We start from the raw sequence: 15,862 nt of genomic DNA, 5'->3' as shown, positions 1-15,862 counted from the left end.
AAAATTTAAGTGAGCCCAACAATGAATTTAATGTACGTAAGTGTGTAAAAGTGCAATTAGGAAGGGAGACTGGGTGACATAGGCCTTCCAAGGATAATATTGAAATAGATGGGCAGCATGGTGGCACAATGGTTAGCCTGCTGCCTCACAGCACCAGTGATCTGGGTTTGATTCCTGGCTTGGGTGAATGTCTATGTGGAGTTTGCATGTTCTCCCCGTGTCTGCATGGGTTTCCTCCGGGTGCTCCGGTTTCCTCCCACAGTCCGAAAGATGTGCAGGTCAGGTGGATTGGCCATGCTAAATTGCCTTTAGTGTCAGGGGGACTAACTATGGCAATTGCATGGGGTTGTGGGGACAGGGTCTGGGTGAGATTGTGGTCAGTGCAGGCTTGATGGGCTGAATGGCCTCCTTCTGCACTGTTGGACTTTAGAGTTCTATGATCTATATGGTCTAGTAAGAAGTCTCACAACACCAGGTTAAAGTCCAACAGGTTTATTTGGAATCATGAGCTTTCGGAGTGCCTTACCTGATGAAGGAGCAGTACTCAGAAACTTCTGATTCCAAATAAACCTGGTGAGACTTCTTACTGTGTCCACCCCAGTATCTCCACATCATGTATTGAAATAATTAGGAACTCTTAACTTGATGGGTTGAATTGCTTCATTCCGTCCTTGCTTTTGTATTAGAAACATAGAAATATAGAAACCCTGTAGTGTAGAAAGAGGCCATTTGGCCCAATGAGTCTGCACTGACTACATTCCCACTCATCCCCTACCCCCATATCACTACATATTTACCCGCTAATCCCTCTGACCTACACATCTCACAACACGAAGGAGCAACTTTAGCACGGCCAATCAACCTAACTCGCACCTCTTTGGACTGTGGGAGGAAACCAGAGCACCCGGAGGAAACCCACGCAGACATGAGGAGAATGTGCAAACTCCACACAGACAGTGACCCAAGCTGGGAATCGAACCCAGGTCCCTGGAGCTGTGAAGCAGCAGTGCTAACCACTATGGTGCTGTGCCATCCATTAGCTTTACATTATCAAACCTGAACAATTTATGTATCTGTCTGGAGAGAGACTGTACTTGTCTCAGCTGAATGCTACAAGGTCAATTCCATTTATATCGGTCTTACACTCAGTGAGAAGCCACGTGAGATGTTCACATACACAAAGACAGAGCGTCTCACCCTGTGTGCTTTGGAAACCCTGCGATCAAGGTGAAAGTGGAAAATAAAGTTTTCAACAAACAGGTTCTTATCAGGTTTTGTGACGCAAACACATAAACCCCGCTTCACCAAGGATGCAAGATAGAACTTGCTAACGGATTCGCTGATAATGGAACAGCTTTGATAACTTCTTCCCTCCTTCCCTCCTCTTCTCCACGCCTCTCCTCTCCCCTATCTTTATTGCGGACGCCTGCAGCAACTTGTCCATCACACTTCAGATAAAATGAGCAATCCTGACAAGCTCTTTCATTTCCATTCACTTGTGTCATTATCGCTGTGTAAATTTATGATTTCATCGCCTGGATGTCCCTGCAGTTAACACACTCGCAACAGACAATGTGTTCCTTGTAGACATCTGGATAACGTGTTCCTATTGGTTTTTGGCACAAATTGGTTTGTGTTACACTTTATTGTGCCATCAATCTTCCACTGCTTACCTCCCATTCAGGGGGGTGCTCTCCCCCTCCCACCAACCCCACCCACCAGGAAGCACAAGACAGGTGGTAATTCTGAAATCTCCATATCTGACACTGAAATGACAAGTAGCCCCAGGACTGCAACTGAAGAAACTCACATAGCCAGGTGGCTACTATAAGACCTACTGAGGCAAGACGCGAGAGCACTCAACCAAGACAGGTGAATCTTAAAGTTGAACTGTCCTGGGGCAGAAGCCTAGGAAACTCCCAGGCTGATTCACTGTAATACCTATTCTGCTAAAAGGATTGAAATGTCACTTGCAACATTCCAATTTTATTGTTTTACTGGGAAACGTTCATCTATCTACACAGCTCACTAGTTATACATAGTACCGAGTTTAAGTCAGGTTGAAATCCACTAATTGGGGCAACATGGTGGCACAATGTTTAGTACTGCTGCCTCATAGCACCAGGGACCCAGATTGAATTCCAGCCTCAGGTCATTGTCTGTTTGGAATTTGCACATTCTCCCCACGTCTGCATGGGTTTCTTCCGGGTGCTCCATGCTCCCCCCCCACCATCCAAAGATGTGCAGATTAGGCTGATTGGCCATGCTAAATTGACCCTAGTGTTAGGGGGATTATAGGATAAATATCTGAGGTAATGGGGAAGGGGCCTGGATGGGTTTGTGGTTGGTGCGGACTTGATGGGCCGAGTGGTCTCATTCTGCACTGTAGGGATTCCATGACTCTATGAGATTCCAGGGGAGGAGGAGAAAGTGGATCATGCAGTTAATCAAACCGATATTCTAAATTGAGAGGAGAAGAAGGAATTCGGCTTTGCAGAAACATAAGAGCAGGAAAAGGCCATTCGGCCCTTTGAGCTTGTTCCGGCATTCAACATGATCATGGCCCAGCCCAGCCATGCCCACATCCCGTACATGAATAAAAATACTCCAGCGCTCTCCCCATATCCCTCGACATGTTTAGAGTCTAGGAAGCTATCTATTTCCATCTTAACTATACTCAGTGATTTGGCCTCCACAGCTTTCTGTGGTTGAGAATTCCACAGGTTCACCACCCTCTGAGTGAAGAGATTTCCCCCCATCTCAATCCTGAGTGGTTCCATCCCTGAGACTGTGACCCCTGGTTCTAGACCCTCCAGCCTGAGGAAGAAACCTCCCTGCACTCAGTCTATCCGGCCCTGTCAGAAATCTATACATTTCTATCAGATCCCCTCTCATCCTTCTAAATGCCAGTGAGTACAGGCCCAATCAACCCAATGTCTCCTCACACTGCAATCCAGCCATCACTTGCTGGACTCCGTCTATGGCAAGTATATCCTGAGATATGGAGAGCAAAACTATACACAATACTTCAGGTCTGATCTCACCAAGGCCCTGCATGGCTGCAGGAAGACATCTTTGCCCCTGCACTCAAGTCCTGTTGCAATGAAGGCCAACTTTCTGTTTGCCTTCCTAACTGCTTGCTGTACCTGCCTGCTTGTTTTCAGTGACTAGGACACCAATGTCTCCCAGCATGTGAACATTACCCAACCTCTCACCATTTGAATAATAAGGGGGTTAAGGGAGTATAGTTCAGTGGTAGAGCATTAGACTGCAGAGCAACGAGATCCCGAGTTCAAATCCAGATGTCTCCATCAGTGATTAAGGAATTTTTAGGGTGACACAGTAGCACAGTGGTTAGCACTGCCACCTCACAGCACCAGGGAGTTGGGTTTGATTCCTGACTTGGGTCACTGTTTATGCAGAGTCTGCACATTCTCTCCATGTGTGGGTTTCCTCTGGGTGCTCCAGTTTGCTCCCACAGTCCAAAAGATGTGCTGGTTAGGTGCATTGGCCGTGCTAAATTCTCCCTCAGTGCATATGAACAAGTGCCAGAGTGTGACTAGGGGATTTTCACGGTAACTTCATTGAAGTGTTAATGTAAGCCTACTTGTGACACTAATAAAACTTAATACTCTGCAATTATCTTTCTCTCTGCAAAGTGGATGGCTTCACATTTATCCATTTGCATTTGCCAGATATTTTCCCACTCACTCAACTTGTCTAAAACTGATCAGGCCATTAGCAATGTAAATGGCCAGGCTGAATTGTACTGCTCTCCAGTGTCAGAATGAGTTTAATGGCTTCCATGCTCAGGTTCAGTACCTGCTACACCAAAAGATGATTGAAATGTATTTATCTGAGGCTAATAAAAATGCAAACAGCCCCCCAAAGGTCCTCCTATTCCAAGGGGGCAACCTTGCACCATCCAAATAACCAGTTAGCTCAGAGTGCAGGCCACCTCCTCAGTTGAATCCTGAGATGTGATGGAAAGGACATTGTAATGCCACTCCCATGGCACTTGCATACAATCTAAATGTCCTTGCTGGTCCGAGGTTGGAGTTTCCTACCCACATGGAGATGCTCCCGAAATTGGGCACTAGCTTCAAATGGGATAAAGTGCTGGTGCTGTAAGTCTCAAACCCTTGGGAATGATGCATAAACGGGGCACTAAAGCAGAAGAAAATTGGTCCCAGTTCATTACTCTGAAAAAACACTGCACCCGGGCACAGAGTTCGGCCCACTTCAGGATAGACCGGCATTCTTAGCAAGTGGGGCAGGATTTTACAGCCTCACTCATCCCAAAACCATAAAATCCCACCCGAGACCAACGGACCTTCCCATGCTCCACCCCTTGCCTGTAGTGATTCCGGTAGTGGGCAGGCGGGAACGGTTAAATACTAGCCGTGGAGTGCAGAGCCCAACTCACTGCCACATAAGTTGTGGAGGCCAGGTCGCTGAGTGCGCTTAAGACAGAGATGGATAGTTTTTTTTTGGTAAAGGGATCAAAGGGGAAAAAATGGGATAATGGGATTTAGAATCTTATCAGCCATGATTGAATGGTGGAGCAGACTCGATGGGCCAAATGGCCTAATTATACTCCTCAGAATCACAGAATACTACAGTGCAGAAGACATCCTTCAGACCATCGAGTCTTCACTGACGCATGACATACCCTGATCTGCCCACCTAATCCCACTTGCCAGCACTTGGCCCATAGCCTTGAATGTTATGGCATGACAAGTATTCGTCCAAATACTTTTTTAAGGATGTGAGGCATCCCACCTCCACCATCCTCCCAGGCAGCGCAATCCAGACCATCACCACCATCTGAATAAAAAAGCTTGTCCTCAAATCCCCCCTAAACCCCTCACCCCTCACTTTTAACTTGTGCCCCCATGTAAATGGCCCTACAACTAAGGGGAATACTCCATCCTGTCTTATATCTTATGGTCTTCTGATCCCTCTATCTGTCAGGATTCCAACTGGTTTGATAAATTTGCTAGAATTAATAATCAAACCCGCCTCATCGATTGTTCATGCATGGTTACTTCATCATGGACTTGGGATCTGCACCAACAGCCTGATCCCTGTATCCACCACAGGAGGAATGTGCTTATGGAAAGGAGATCAGCAAATACCCAGTGAAAAATCAATTGGATTGTAAATTGGTCACACTGACTTCCACATCCAAATTCTAAATCAGCACCTCATTAAGTGGAACACTATACCAAGAGCTTTAAATCTTAAAATTCAACCTTAAATTACCAGCCTTAACTCAACTGAGGAATTAAATAATGTCACAAATACCTCCATAACCTTCAATTCCATTCCTCAAGAGCTATCAGTCTTGCTTCACTTAAGTCCAAAATGTTTCTTCACTTGCCTTGTTCTGAAACTCATTTCACCAGAGATGATATGGTTACGGGGGGGTAGAGGACTGGCTTCCAAATTTAGAATCATAGAACCCCTACAATGCAGAAGGAGGCCATTTGGCCCATTGAGTCTGCACCGACCACAATCCCACCCAGACCTCATATCCCACCCTATAACCTCACATGTTCACCCTGCTAGTCCCCCTGCCACTAAGGTATATTTTTTCCATGGCTCATCAACCTAATCCACACAGCTTTGGACTGTGGGAGGAAACCACAGCACCCAGATTAAACCCATGCAGACATGGGGAGAATGTGCAAACTCCACACAGACGGTGAACCGAAGCCAAACTTGAACCCAGGTGCCTGGCGCTGTGAAGCAGCAGTGCTAAGCATTGTGCCCCATTGCTGTTTAAAGTTAAAGTTTATTTATTTATTAATGTCACAAGTAGGCTTACATTAACACTGCAATGAAAATCCCCTAGTTGCCACACTCTGGCGCCTGTTCAGGTACGCTGAGGGAGAATTTAGCACGGCCAATGCACCTAACCAGCATGTCTTTCGGACAAGTATCAATCCCTGGTAATGAGGTGACACAAACAGACCCACATTCAAAAGTTTCTGAATCCCAGCCCAATCCTCTCATTCCCCCTCTGACATCTACACTCATGCACACATATTCAGTCACATATGTGGGCGGCACAGTGGCAGAATGGTTAGCACTGATGCCTCCCAGTGCCAGAGACCCAGGTTCGATTCCAGCCTTGGGTCACTGTCTGTGTGGAGTTTGCACGTTCTCCCCGTGTCTACTTAGATTTCCTTCGAGTGCTCCGGTTTCCTCCCACACTCCGAAGATGTTCAGTTTAGGTGGATTAGGCCATGCTTAAATTGCCCTTTGGTGTCCCAAGATGTGTAGGTTAGATGGATTAGCCACAGTGAACGCACAGGGTTATGGGAATAGGGCAGGGGCAGGGTCTGGGTGAGACACACTGTGAATGGACTGAATGGCCTTCTTCTGCACTGTAGGAATTCTATAATTCTCTAAGTACATCCATTCAGATCTGAAGACTCCAATACTTTCAAGTGCTTGTACAAACTCAGATGTAAATTTGGTTCTAAAGAGGCCCAAAATAATCTCTCAAACCCTTATGGAGATTCATTTCTAAAATTGTTAAAAACAATGTAATAAAAAATGCTATAAATCTGCTGTTATGACATATCCTTTACAATATTAAACCCATTCAGAAATGAAAAGTATTTTTTTTTAGTAATTCACAAACTAAGAACAATCTGCACTTATAAAGCAACTTCAAGATCACAAAATAGTCTAAAACACTACAAAGGTGGTGATGGGGGGAGAGGGATCAGACTGCAACTGAAAACTGGGAGGATAGTTAGGGAAGGCAATCAGACATGCGGCCTTTAACACCCGGAGCAAGAAGGTTCATTGCAGCAACTTACCAAGGCTCCTTCAACAGAAACTTCCAAACACGCAACCTTTACCACCTAGACGGTCAAGGGCAGCAGATGCACGAGACTACCATCGCCTGCCAGTCCCCCTCCAAGTCACTCCCCACCTTGACTTGGAATTATATCGCCATTCCTTCACTGTTGTTGGGCCAAAATCTTGGGACTCCCTCTCTACCAGCACTGTGGGTGTACCTACACCACATGGGCTTCATAAGTTCAAGAAGGCAGTTCACCAACATCTTCTCAAGTAGCAATTACGGATGGGCAATAAAAGTGCTGGCCTAGTCAACGATGTCTACAGTCCATGAAAGAATTGAAAAAGATCACTAAACAAGTCAGACCTATTGATTGTTTTGCCTATATGGATCTATTGAGCGGCACGGTGGCACAGTGGTTAGCACTGCTGCCTCATTGCGCCAGGGACCCGGGTTCGATTCCGGCCTTGAGTCGCTGTCTGTGTGGAGTTTGCACGTTCTCCCCGTGTCTGTGTGAGTTTCCTCCGGCTGCTCCAGTTTCCTCCCATAATCCAAAGATATGTGGCCTAGGTTGATTGGCCATGCTAAATTTCCCCTTACAATTGGGGGATTATCAGGGTAAATGTAAGGAATTATAGGAATAGGGTCTGGGTGGGATTGCAGGGCCAAATGGCCTCCTTTTGTACTGTACAGATTCTATGATCCTACGCTAAATTATCAATAGTGAAAGCCCTGTGATGGGCAGATTGTTGCTGCTACTTTCACAGGGTTAATAAATTTGAGATATTTAAGCCGTATGAATTTTTATAAGCTGGAGTGTGCATGCGAAGCCAGTGGGAGACTCTGTTATCCAGCACAGTTAGATTACAAATTATATCTCATTAATGCTATTTGCATGTTACATCATTGTTACCATGGCATCACATGTGCCCTTGCTGAGGTGAACGTGCTTGTAATTTTAAAAAATATTTTTAATCTTAGTAGTTATAAAAACTAATTTCCTTCCATTGAATATCAACCTGCGCTGTGGTAAAGAAGAATATACATATTTAGCCATTGATTGTATGTTTTGAGGACTGGATTTTCCTGCTCCCACTCACTGTTCATTCACTATCTTGCAGCTAATATCATACCTCCTTTGACCTGTAGCTCTCATTTTGTCCTTTACAGTACAGACAAATTCAAAACCAGTAACTTCAGGACTGAGGCCACACCAGATTCTGGATCTTGTTAGGTCAGGTTGATTGGGCCGTGGATGGTTTTTGCCAGTCTGGGTTGGGTGGGGGTTAAGGGTCACTTGGAAGGTGGAAATAGACTGACACGCGAGCCATGAAGCAGATAGTCTGGCGCTACACCGCGCCAATGCAGTTCCTAAATAATTGTCCAGGGAAGTGTCAAAATGAACGCATTGCACTTTCTAAAAATGTCCAGTTTTGAAATGACTCACCCTCTGGACTGCCAGATTTGAGACACTTATTATCCATAGCAATTACATACCCTCGCACAGTTAACGACTGTTACATGTCCTTTGTCACCCAAGCACTATCACTATCACACCTCTTCAGTCACATCTCACCCATCCTTCTGCTGACAGCGACTGTCACCTGGTCACTATCACGTGCCCTCAGTCACATAGCAACCATCATTGTGCCACCACTGTGTAAAAGTCTGAGGTCACGCGCCAACTGACTCGAGGACAAGTTCTTCCCTGCTGCCATCACATTTTTGAATGGACCTACCTTATATTAAGTTGATCTTTCTCTACACCCTAGCTATGACTCAATAGTCTGCACCCTCTTCTTTCCTTCTCTATGAACGGTATGCTCTGTCTGTATAGCATGCGAGAAACAATACTGTATTTCAATATATGTGACAACAACATATCAGATCAAATTTGACATTTGCCAGAATTCTGCCACTCCACCCGCACAGGAATTGGAGTGGGCGAAGGGTAAACAATGAGAAGCTTCGTTGACCTCAGATTTTACGGTTTCGGGATGAGCTTGGCCATAAAATCCTGCCCAATGCCTCATATCCTTACTGATTCTCTATCATGCAGCCCCTTCCATGTGTTCTTGGCCACACAGCTGCTGACTTAAACAAAGCCGCTCTCCCACTGTGCACAGACCACCGCACACTCTCACTCCCAAAGCCTCTATCTCATACCTTGATTGCCCAGCCTTCACTCAGTTCCCTTGATTGCATATGTCTAGTCTCCCGTACCCTTGGTCACCTTGCTGCCATTGAGTTTCCATGGTTACCTATCCACTGGCAACTTTCTTTGGCTGCACGCCAATTCTCTGCAATGGTTAATGGCAAACCTGCCTTGTCTTTATCACACAGCATGTAATGTGGCAAGCAAGCGTTCTGTAGACTCAGACTCACCTGGTGTTGCAGAGACAGAAAATCCCTTTGACTTTCAAAATCCAGCAAGCTCTCCCTGATAGAGAGCTCAGTTCGATATCTATCTTCTTTTTTTATCTCCCTGCAGCAGGTAACCGTGACCCAGATCTGATTTTTTATCCACTGCAGCATGCAAACAGCGACTCAGTTCCACCTCTGAATTTGAAATAAATTTCTGTGCTTCTAACACCGATGCTTCCTTGTATAAAACTGAGATTCCTGTGGCTACAAGCGGTATAGTACATGTCAAACGGACAGTCTCCCTCCCCTTGGCTGCTGTTAGCTGGATAAGCACAACCAGCTGGAGCCTGTGTTTGCGTATGGGCAAAGGCTCCATGCGTTGGGGGTGGTGCTGACTGAAGGCTGCCTCACACACCACAGAGGGCTTTGACTCCGAAGAATTAATTTGCTTCTAGCCCAGATCTGAGCTAGCCCCCATGTCTCACTCTGGTAAGATTTAAACAGAGTTTTATAGCAGGGGGCAGCACCCCTCCCTAAAGCAGCTGCTGTCTATCTGTCTCTCACTCTCAGAATAGAAACAAATCGCTTTCTCTCCTTTCAGGAGGGAAACACTGTGGTTTGGGACGATGAGCAGAGCAACTTTTATCTTGATATCACTCTCTCTCCAAACATGGTCAGCAGGAGATAACCGACATTGCGACTTCAATGTCAAAAATATTCCTCGACAGGGCTGAGGCGGGCACTTGGGCATCAGTAGGTGAGCTGACAGGTAGCAAGGTTTTGAGAAGCCTTTTCAAAGACCAAGAGAGATAGTCCAGGGAGGGAGTTCCAGTGAAAATGACTGAAGGTTCTGATAAGGGCAGCGCAGTGGCACTGTCGGTAGCACTGCTGCCTCACAGCACCAAGGACCCGGGTTCAATTCTGGCCCCGGGTCACTCTTTGTGTGGCGTTCGTGAAGTTTGCACATTCTCCCTGGATTTTTTCTCCTGTTTTGTCCCACAGTCCAAAGATGTGCAGGTTAGGTTGATTGGCCATGCTAAAATGACCCTAGTGTCAGGGGATTAGCAGGATAAATTTGTGGGAATAGGGTCTGGCTGGGATTGTGGTCGGTGCAGTCTCGATGGGCCAAGTGGCCTCCTTCTGCACTGTAAGGATTCTATGATTCTACCAATGACAGGAGGCTACCCAAATGATATTGGTTGGTACTTCAGTGTTTGATTATTCTGTGTTCAATTATGTGAGTCTGGTAACTGATGTATGCTCACAGTGCTTGATTGGTTAAGCCTGGGCATGGACTCTGAGCTAAATTAGACAGACACCATAGAAGAAATGGAGCTGCAAGCTTGGGTGCAGAGCTATTTTAAAACTCTCACAAATAAACCTGGTGCACAATTAGAAACTAATGTCATGCCTGCATTGCTCTGAAATAACTAAAATATATAACAGGGACATAGGGCTGGAGGATGTTTCCAGCTACAGTGAGGCAATGCCATGAAGAAATTTGCAAATGAGAATTAGCATTTCACCTTTGATACATTAAGGCCAGAATTTTATCGTCCCTCCCGCCACAGGAATTGGAGCAGGTGGGGGTGGGGGTGGTCAATGGGAAGGACCATTGATCTCGGGTGGGATTTTACGGTTTTGAAATGAGCGAGGCTGTAAAATCCTGCCCAAGGTCAGGGAATGAGTGAAAAGTAAAGAGGTGCCTTGTTAGAGGTGCTGGAGTGGTTCTCCAGTGTCCTCTGGCATCACAGTACCCTGCTGTTGACTTCTGTGCACAGTGGCTTACCATAGCCATATGACCTCAGAGGTCATCTTGGGTCAGACAAAGGTTTGAGGCAGACGCCATTTTTACCCATCATATGAAACACGATGTCAGGAATGTGCAGTTAAATTGAATAGATTTTGATAGCTGTCAGAGAGCCAACAGCTGTAAGAGACAGCAGAGAATAACTAAAACTTCAGTCTGCAACTTTGTACAGGACAATGATCGATGGGTGAGTCAGGGTGGCTTTGAGTATTCCAGTACTGGCTCCTATAGAGATGAAGGCAAATTTGAAAATTAATTGGAAATTCCTCCAGTCTCAATAGCAGAATTACAAGATTGCCATAGATTTAAACAAGAAGCCGGAACAATAAAAGTAGCAACACTATTATCAGTGCTGGGGACAGAGTGCTACACATTGTATTAAACCCTGGACTTCACTGAGGAGCAGAAAAGACAGAGGTGTGAAATTTTGGAGGCCTTGTAGACCCACTTTGAACTTTTACGAATGTCATTTATGAATGCTACTCATTCAACACTAGAGCTCATGGAGAGGGAAATAATATTGACAAGTATCTGGCTGAGCTGAGACACCTAGCTGAATCTTGAGTGTCTAGGCAACTGAAAAATGATCTGATCAGAGATAGAGTTGTCCTAGGAACAAGAGAGCTTGACGACTGAGAGAAGAGAAACTTACTCAAGAAAACTTTGAAATAAGTAGAAGCTCTGAGATGGTTAATCATCAGCTGAAGGGTATTGTTGGGAGAACTGGCGAGGGTGCTCACTCTACTAAGAGGCAGGTCAGATCTATCAAGCACATGACAATGGAGAAAAACGAAATAATTACAAAAGAGCCATCTGAGAGATCAAAGCCAGAGAACTGCATATAAATATTGCAGGGAATTTGACACAAAAGGAAATGGAAGCTTGTCCAGTGTGGGGAAAGCAGTGCTCCAACTGCAAGGAGCTGAATCACTTTGCACCCAGTTGTTTTGTTAGAAAGAAGGATAGCATGCCTCTAAAGATGGCATTCACATCGTCCTTTGTACAGTTTGGCATCATCAAGTCTCCAGGTTGAAAATGGTTTGTGATTATTGAGATTGTGACTGCAGAAGGACAGCATCAAGTTAATGCGAAGCGTCAGATAGACGCCAGTGCTCTGCGTAACATCCTGAGCTTCACAGATCTACACAAAGTTGCCCAAAGTGGTGACCTAAAAATAAAGCCATCAAAGATAAAGTGTGGCTATATGATGACAATGCTCACCCCCAGAGGACAAACTAAGCCGAGAGTCCAATGCAATGGGAAGAAAGAAGATTTACAATTCCAGACAGTAACCACTGAGCAAAATCCACTTGTCTCAACTGGATCAAGTCAAAAGTTCAGATTGGTAACCCGAAAAAACTTTGCAGGTTTCGCACGGCACAAAGACATTGACTGCTGAACGTGTCTTGACAAATTACAGAGACATTTTCTTGGATGTCTTCCTGGACGAGAGTGTGAGACTAACTCAACATCTTCTGAGTTGAGTTCCAGCTGCTCTCAAGTTTAGCCTAAAACAATAAGGAGGAACTTGAAAAGATGGGATTAACCAAGGAAGTGACACCTCCTACAGGCTGGATTGGCAGCATGATAACAGTGGAAAAAATCTGGAGAGAACATGCACAGATCTACAGGATCTCGATAAAACTTTCAAGATTGAGGATTTTCACAGTAACTTCATTGCAGTGTTAATGTAGGCCAACTTGTGACTAATAAATAAAACTTAAAGATATTTCTTTAAAGTATATTTATTAGTGTCACAAAACAGGCTTACATTAACACTACAATAAAGTTACTGTGAAAATTTCCCAGTCAGCACATGCCGGTGCCTGTTCGGGTACACTGAAGGAGAATTTACCATGGCCAATGCACCTAACCAGCACGTCTTTCGGACTGTGGGAGGAAACCGGAGCACCTGGAGGAAACCCACGCAGGCACAGGGAAGAACGTGCAGACTCCACATAGACAGTGACCCAATTTGGAATTAAACCCAGCTCCCTGGTGCTGTGGGACAGCAGTGCCAACCACTGTGCCACCATGCCACCCATTTCTCTACCCAGTTTAGAAATATTGCCACAACCTGGCAAGAATCATTGGATGAAAGCAGCATAATTATGTTCTGGATGTGACTTGAGAGGTACAGATGGGTGTAGATACCATCTGGTATTTTCACTGCACCGCAAGAGTAGCAACACAGACAGCATGAGATAATCAATGATCTTCCAGGAACGAAAATGATTGTGCTAGTTTATGGATGAGGGCATACAATTGAAGAAGCCATCGCAAACCATGATCAGAGTCTAGTGAGACTGCTAGAGAGAGCTGACCTTGAAGCTGGAACTGAAGACCACTGACAGTGAGAGGATTTCACTCTGGTTCTCATAAAGATGAGAGCTGTGGAAGCAAGATCACAACCAACAGATTTGAAAGCAGTAGAATCACAAGAAGATATGTGAACTGCCTAACCAAGTCCTTATCATTAGAGTGTGGAGCTCTCCTCAAGCTCACTGCAAGGAAGAAGTTTATTTATTTGTCACAAGTAGGCTTACATTAACATTGCAATGAAGTTACCGTGAAAATCCCCTAATCGCCACACTCTGACACCTGTTCAGGTACACTGAGGGAGAATTTAGCATGGCCAGTGCACCTAACCAGCACGTCTTTCGGACTGTGAGAGGAAACCAGAGCACCCAGAGGAAACACACGCCGACTTAGGGAGAATGTGCAGAATCCGCACAAACAGTGACCCAAGCTGGGAGTCGAACCCAGGTCCCTTGTGCTGTGAGGCAGCAGTGCTAACCATTGTGCCACTGTGCTGCCCAAATTTCCAATGGTATCGGGGCACAGAACAGAAGCGCAAAGGGATTTGAGAGTCCTGGTTCAGGATTCTCTTCAGGTTAACTTGCAGGTTGGGTTGATAGGTAGGGAGGCAAATGCAATGTTAGAACTCATTTCGAGAGGACAAGAATACAAAAGCAGGGGGTACTGCTAAGGTTTTAGAAAGCTCAGGTCAGACCACATTTGGAGCATTGTGAGTAATTTTGGGCCCCGTATCTAAGGAAGGATGTGCTGGCCTTGGAGAGAGTCCAGAGGAGGTTCACAAAAATGATCCCAGGAATGAAAAGCTTGATGTATGAGGAACATTTGCGGACTCTGGGTCTGTACTCGATGAAGTTTAGAAGGATGAGGGAGGATCTCATTGAAACTTACAGAATACTGAAAGGCCTGGATAGAGTGGACTTGGGGAAGATGTTTCCATTAGTCGGAGAGACTGGGATCCGAGGGCACAGCCTCAGAGTAAAGGGACAACCCTTTAGAACCAAGATGGGGAGGAATTTCTTCATCTACAGGGTGGTGAATCTATGGAATTCATTGCCACAGAAGTCTGCGGAGGCCAGGTCATTGAGTGTATTTAAGGCAGAGATAGATAGGTTCTTGATTGGTGAGGGGATCAAAGGTTACGGGGAAAAGGCAGGCGGGAGAATGGGGGTTGAGAAACTTATCAGCCATGGATCAAAATCCTGGAATGCCTTCCCCAACGGCATTGAGAGTCAACCCACAGAACACGGACTGCAGTGATTCAAGAAGGCAGCTCATCACCACCTCAAAGGTAACTAGGGATGGGCAATAAATGCTGGCCAGCCAGTGATGGCCATGTCCCATGAATGAATTACAAAAAAGGTTGAATGGTGGAGCAGACCCGATGGGCTGAATGGCCTAATTCTGCTCCAATAAGTTATGAGAAACATCTTTCACTCATGTCAAACAATTAGTGCTGAGGAACTGTGATGACAATGACAAAGTCACTCTGGAGTGTGATGCCAGTGAAACAGGGCTTAGAGTAACCCTCATACCGCAAAGGCAATCAGTTGTCTTTGCATCCAGAGTGTTGGCACAGACTGAACGACACTAGGCACAGATTGAGGGAGAGAGAGTGCCTGGCTGCGGCCTTTGCTGGTGAGCATTTTAACTCGGGAGATTTACAGCGATGGTAGAATCTGACCACAAGCCACTTCAAAGCATCTTTCTCAAACCACTTCTATCTGCTCCAAAGCGGTTGCAAATTATGTTATTTTGTTTGCAGCAGTATCGTTTGGAAATGAACTATAAGCAGGAGAAGCAGATGTATATCACCAACATGCTGTCAAGAGCCACAATGTCTTTTAAGGATGTTGATGACATTAGTACAGAGTGTGAAATCTTCCAGATTCGACAAGCGGCAACAGTAAGACAGGTTCTGGAAGCTATCAACCCAGTCGAGACATTGAGGGGAGGTTCTGGTGTCGGCTGATTCATGGGATTCGCATATGCATTCCCATCCCAATAGCATCTCCCAGCCCGGATTTCTGGCAGCGAAATATCCACGCTGGAAATGGGTGGGGAGGCGCCAGGATCATTTAAATGATCATTTTAATACAAGTTAAATGTGATTAACGGGCCTGGGATTGACGTCTCTGGGCCCGCAATCCTTTCCACTGCCCCTGCCAGAGTGTTTTACACCAGGGAGGATTACAGTAGCTCCCCACTAACGGGGAACCAGTGGCCCAACCCCGCTGGAGTGAAGGCAGGGCAATCGAAGCCCCCCAGAGAGTTGGGCAGAGGTGGTGTCTCCTGAGCATTAGCATCTTTGCAGTGCCAGCCTGGGCCCCTGGCACTGCCCAAGGGGCAAAGTGCCAATGCCCAGGAGGCACCTTGGCACTGCCCATTGAGCATGGGGTAGTGCCAAGGGGGCAGAGTGAGGCCTGGGGGAGGGAGGGGCAGACCTGATGGGGGTGGATGGGGACTGGTGGGCCAATCGATGGGAGCGGGGGGGCGTCCCACTGCCATTCTGCAGACAGGATTGGTGGGAGAAAGACAGAGACCAGTGATTAGGG

The 15,862-nt window shown here is 45.9% G+C and overlaps 1 protein-coding gene across 1 annotated transcript in view; it reads right to left on the bottom strand.

The window, feature by feature from the left end:
- The window catches only part of LOC145336236 (uncharacterized), a 94,478-nt gene extending 85,001 nt beyond the window's left edge, over positions 1–9,477 (bottom strand). Inside the window, exon 1 of the mRNA XM_080181739.1 lies at positions 9,203–9,477. The gene's annotated coding sequence lies outside the window, so the exon portion shown is untranslated. The remainder of the gene's footprint in view (positions 1–9,202) is intronic.
- Positions 9,478–15,862: the final 6,385 nt, after the last annotated feature.

The sequence above is a fragment of the Carcharhinus amblyrhynchos genome, chromosome 3, assembly GCF_965287045.1.
Source record: "Carcharhinus amblyrhynchos chromosome 3, sCarAmb.v2.hapA, whole genome shotgun sequence".
Lineage (NCBI taxonomy): Eukaryota > Metazoa > Chordata > Chondrichthyes > Carcharhiniformes > Carcharhinidae > Carcharhinus > Carcharhinus amblyrhynchos.
This window is presented reverse-complemented; position numbering and strand designations above follow the sequence as displayed.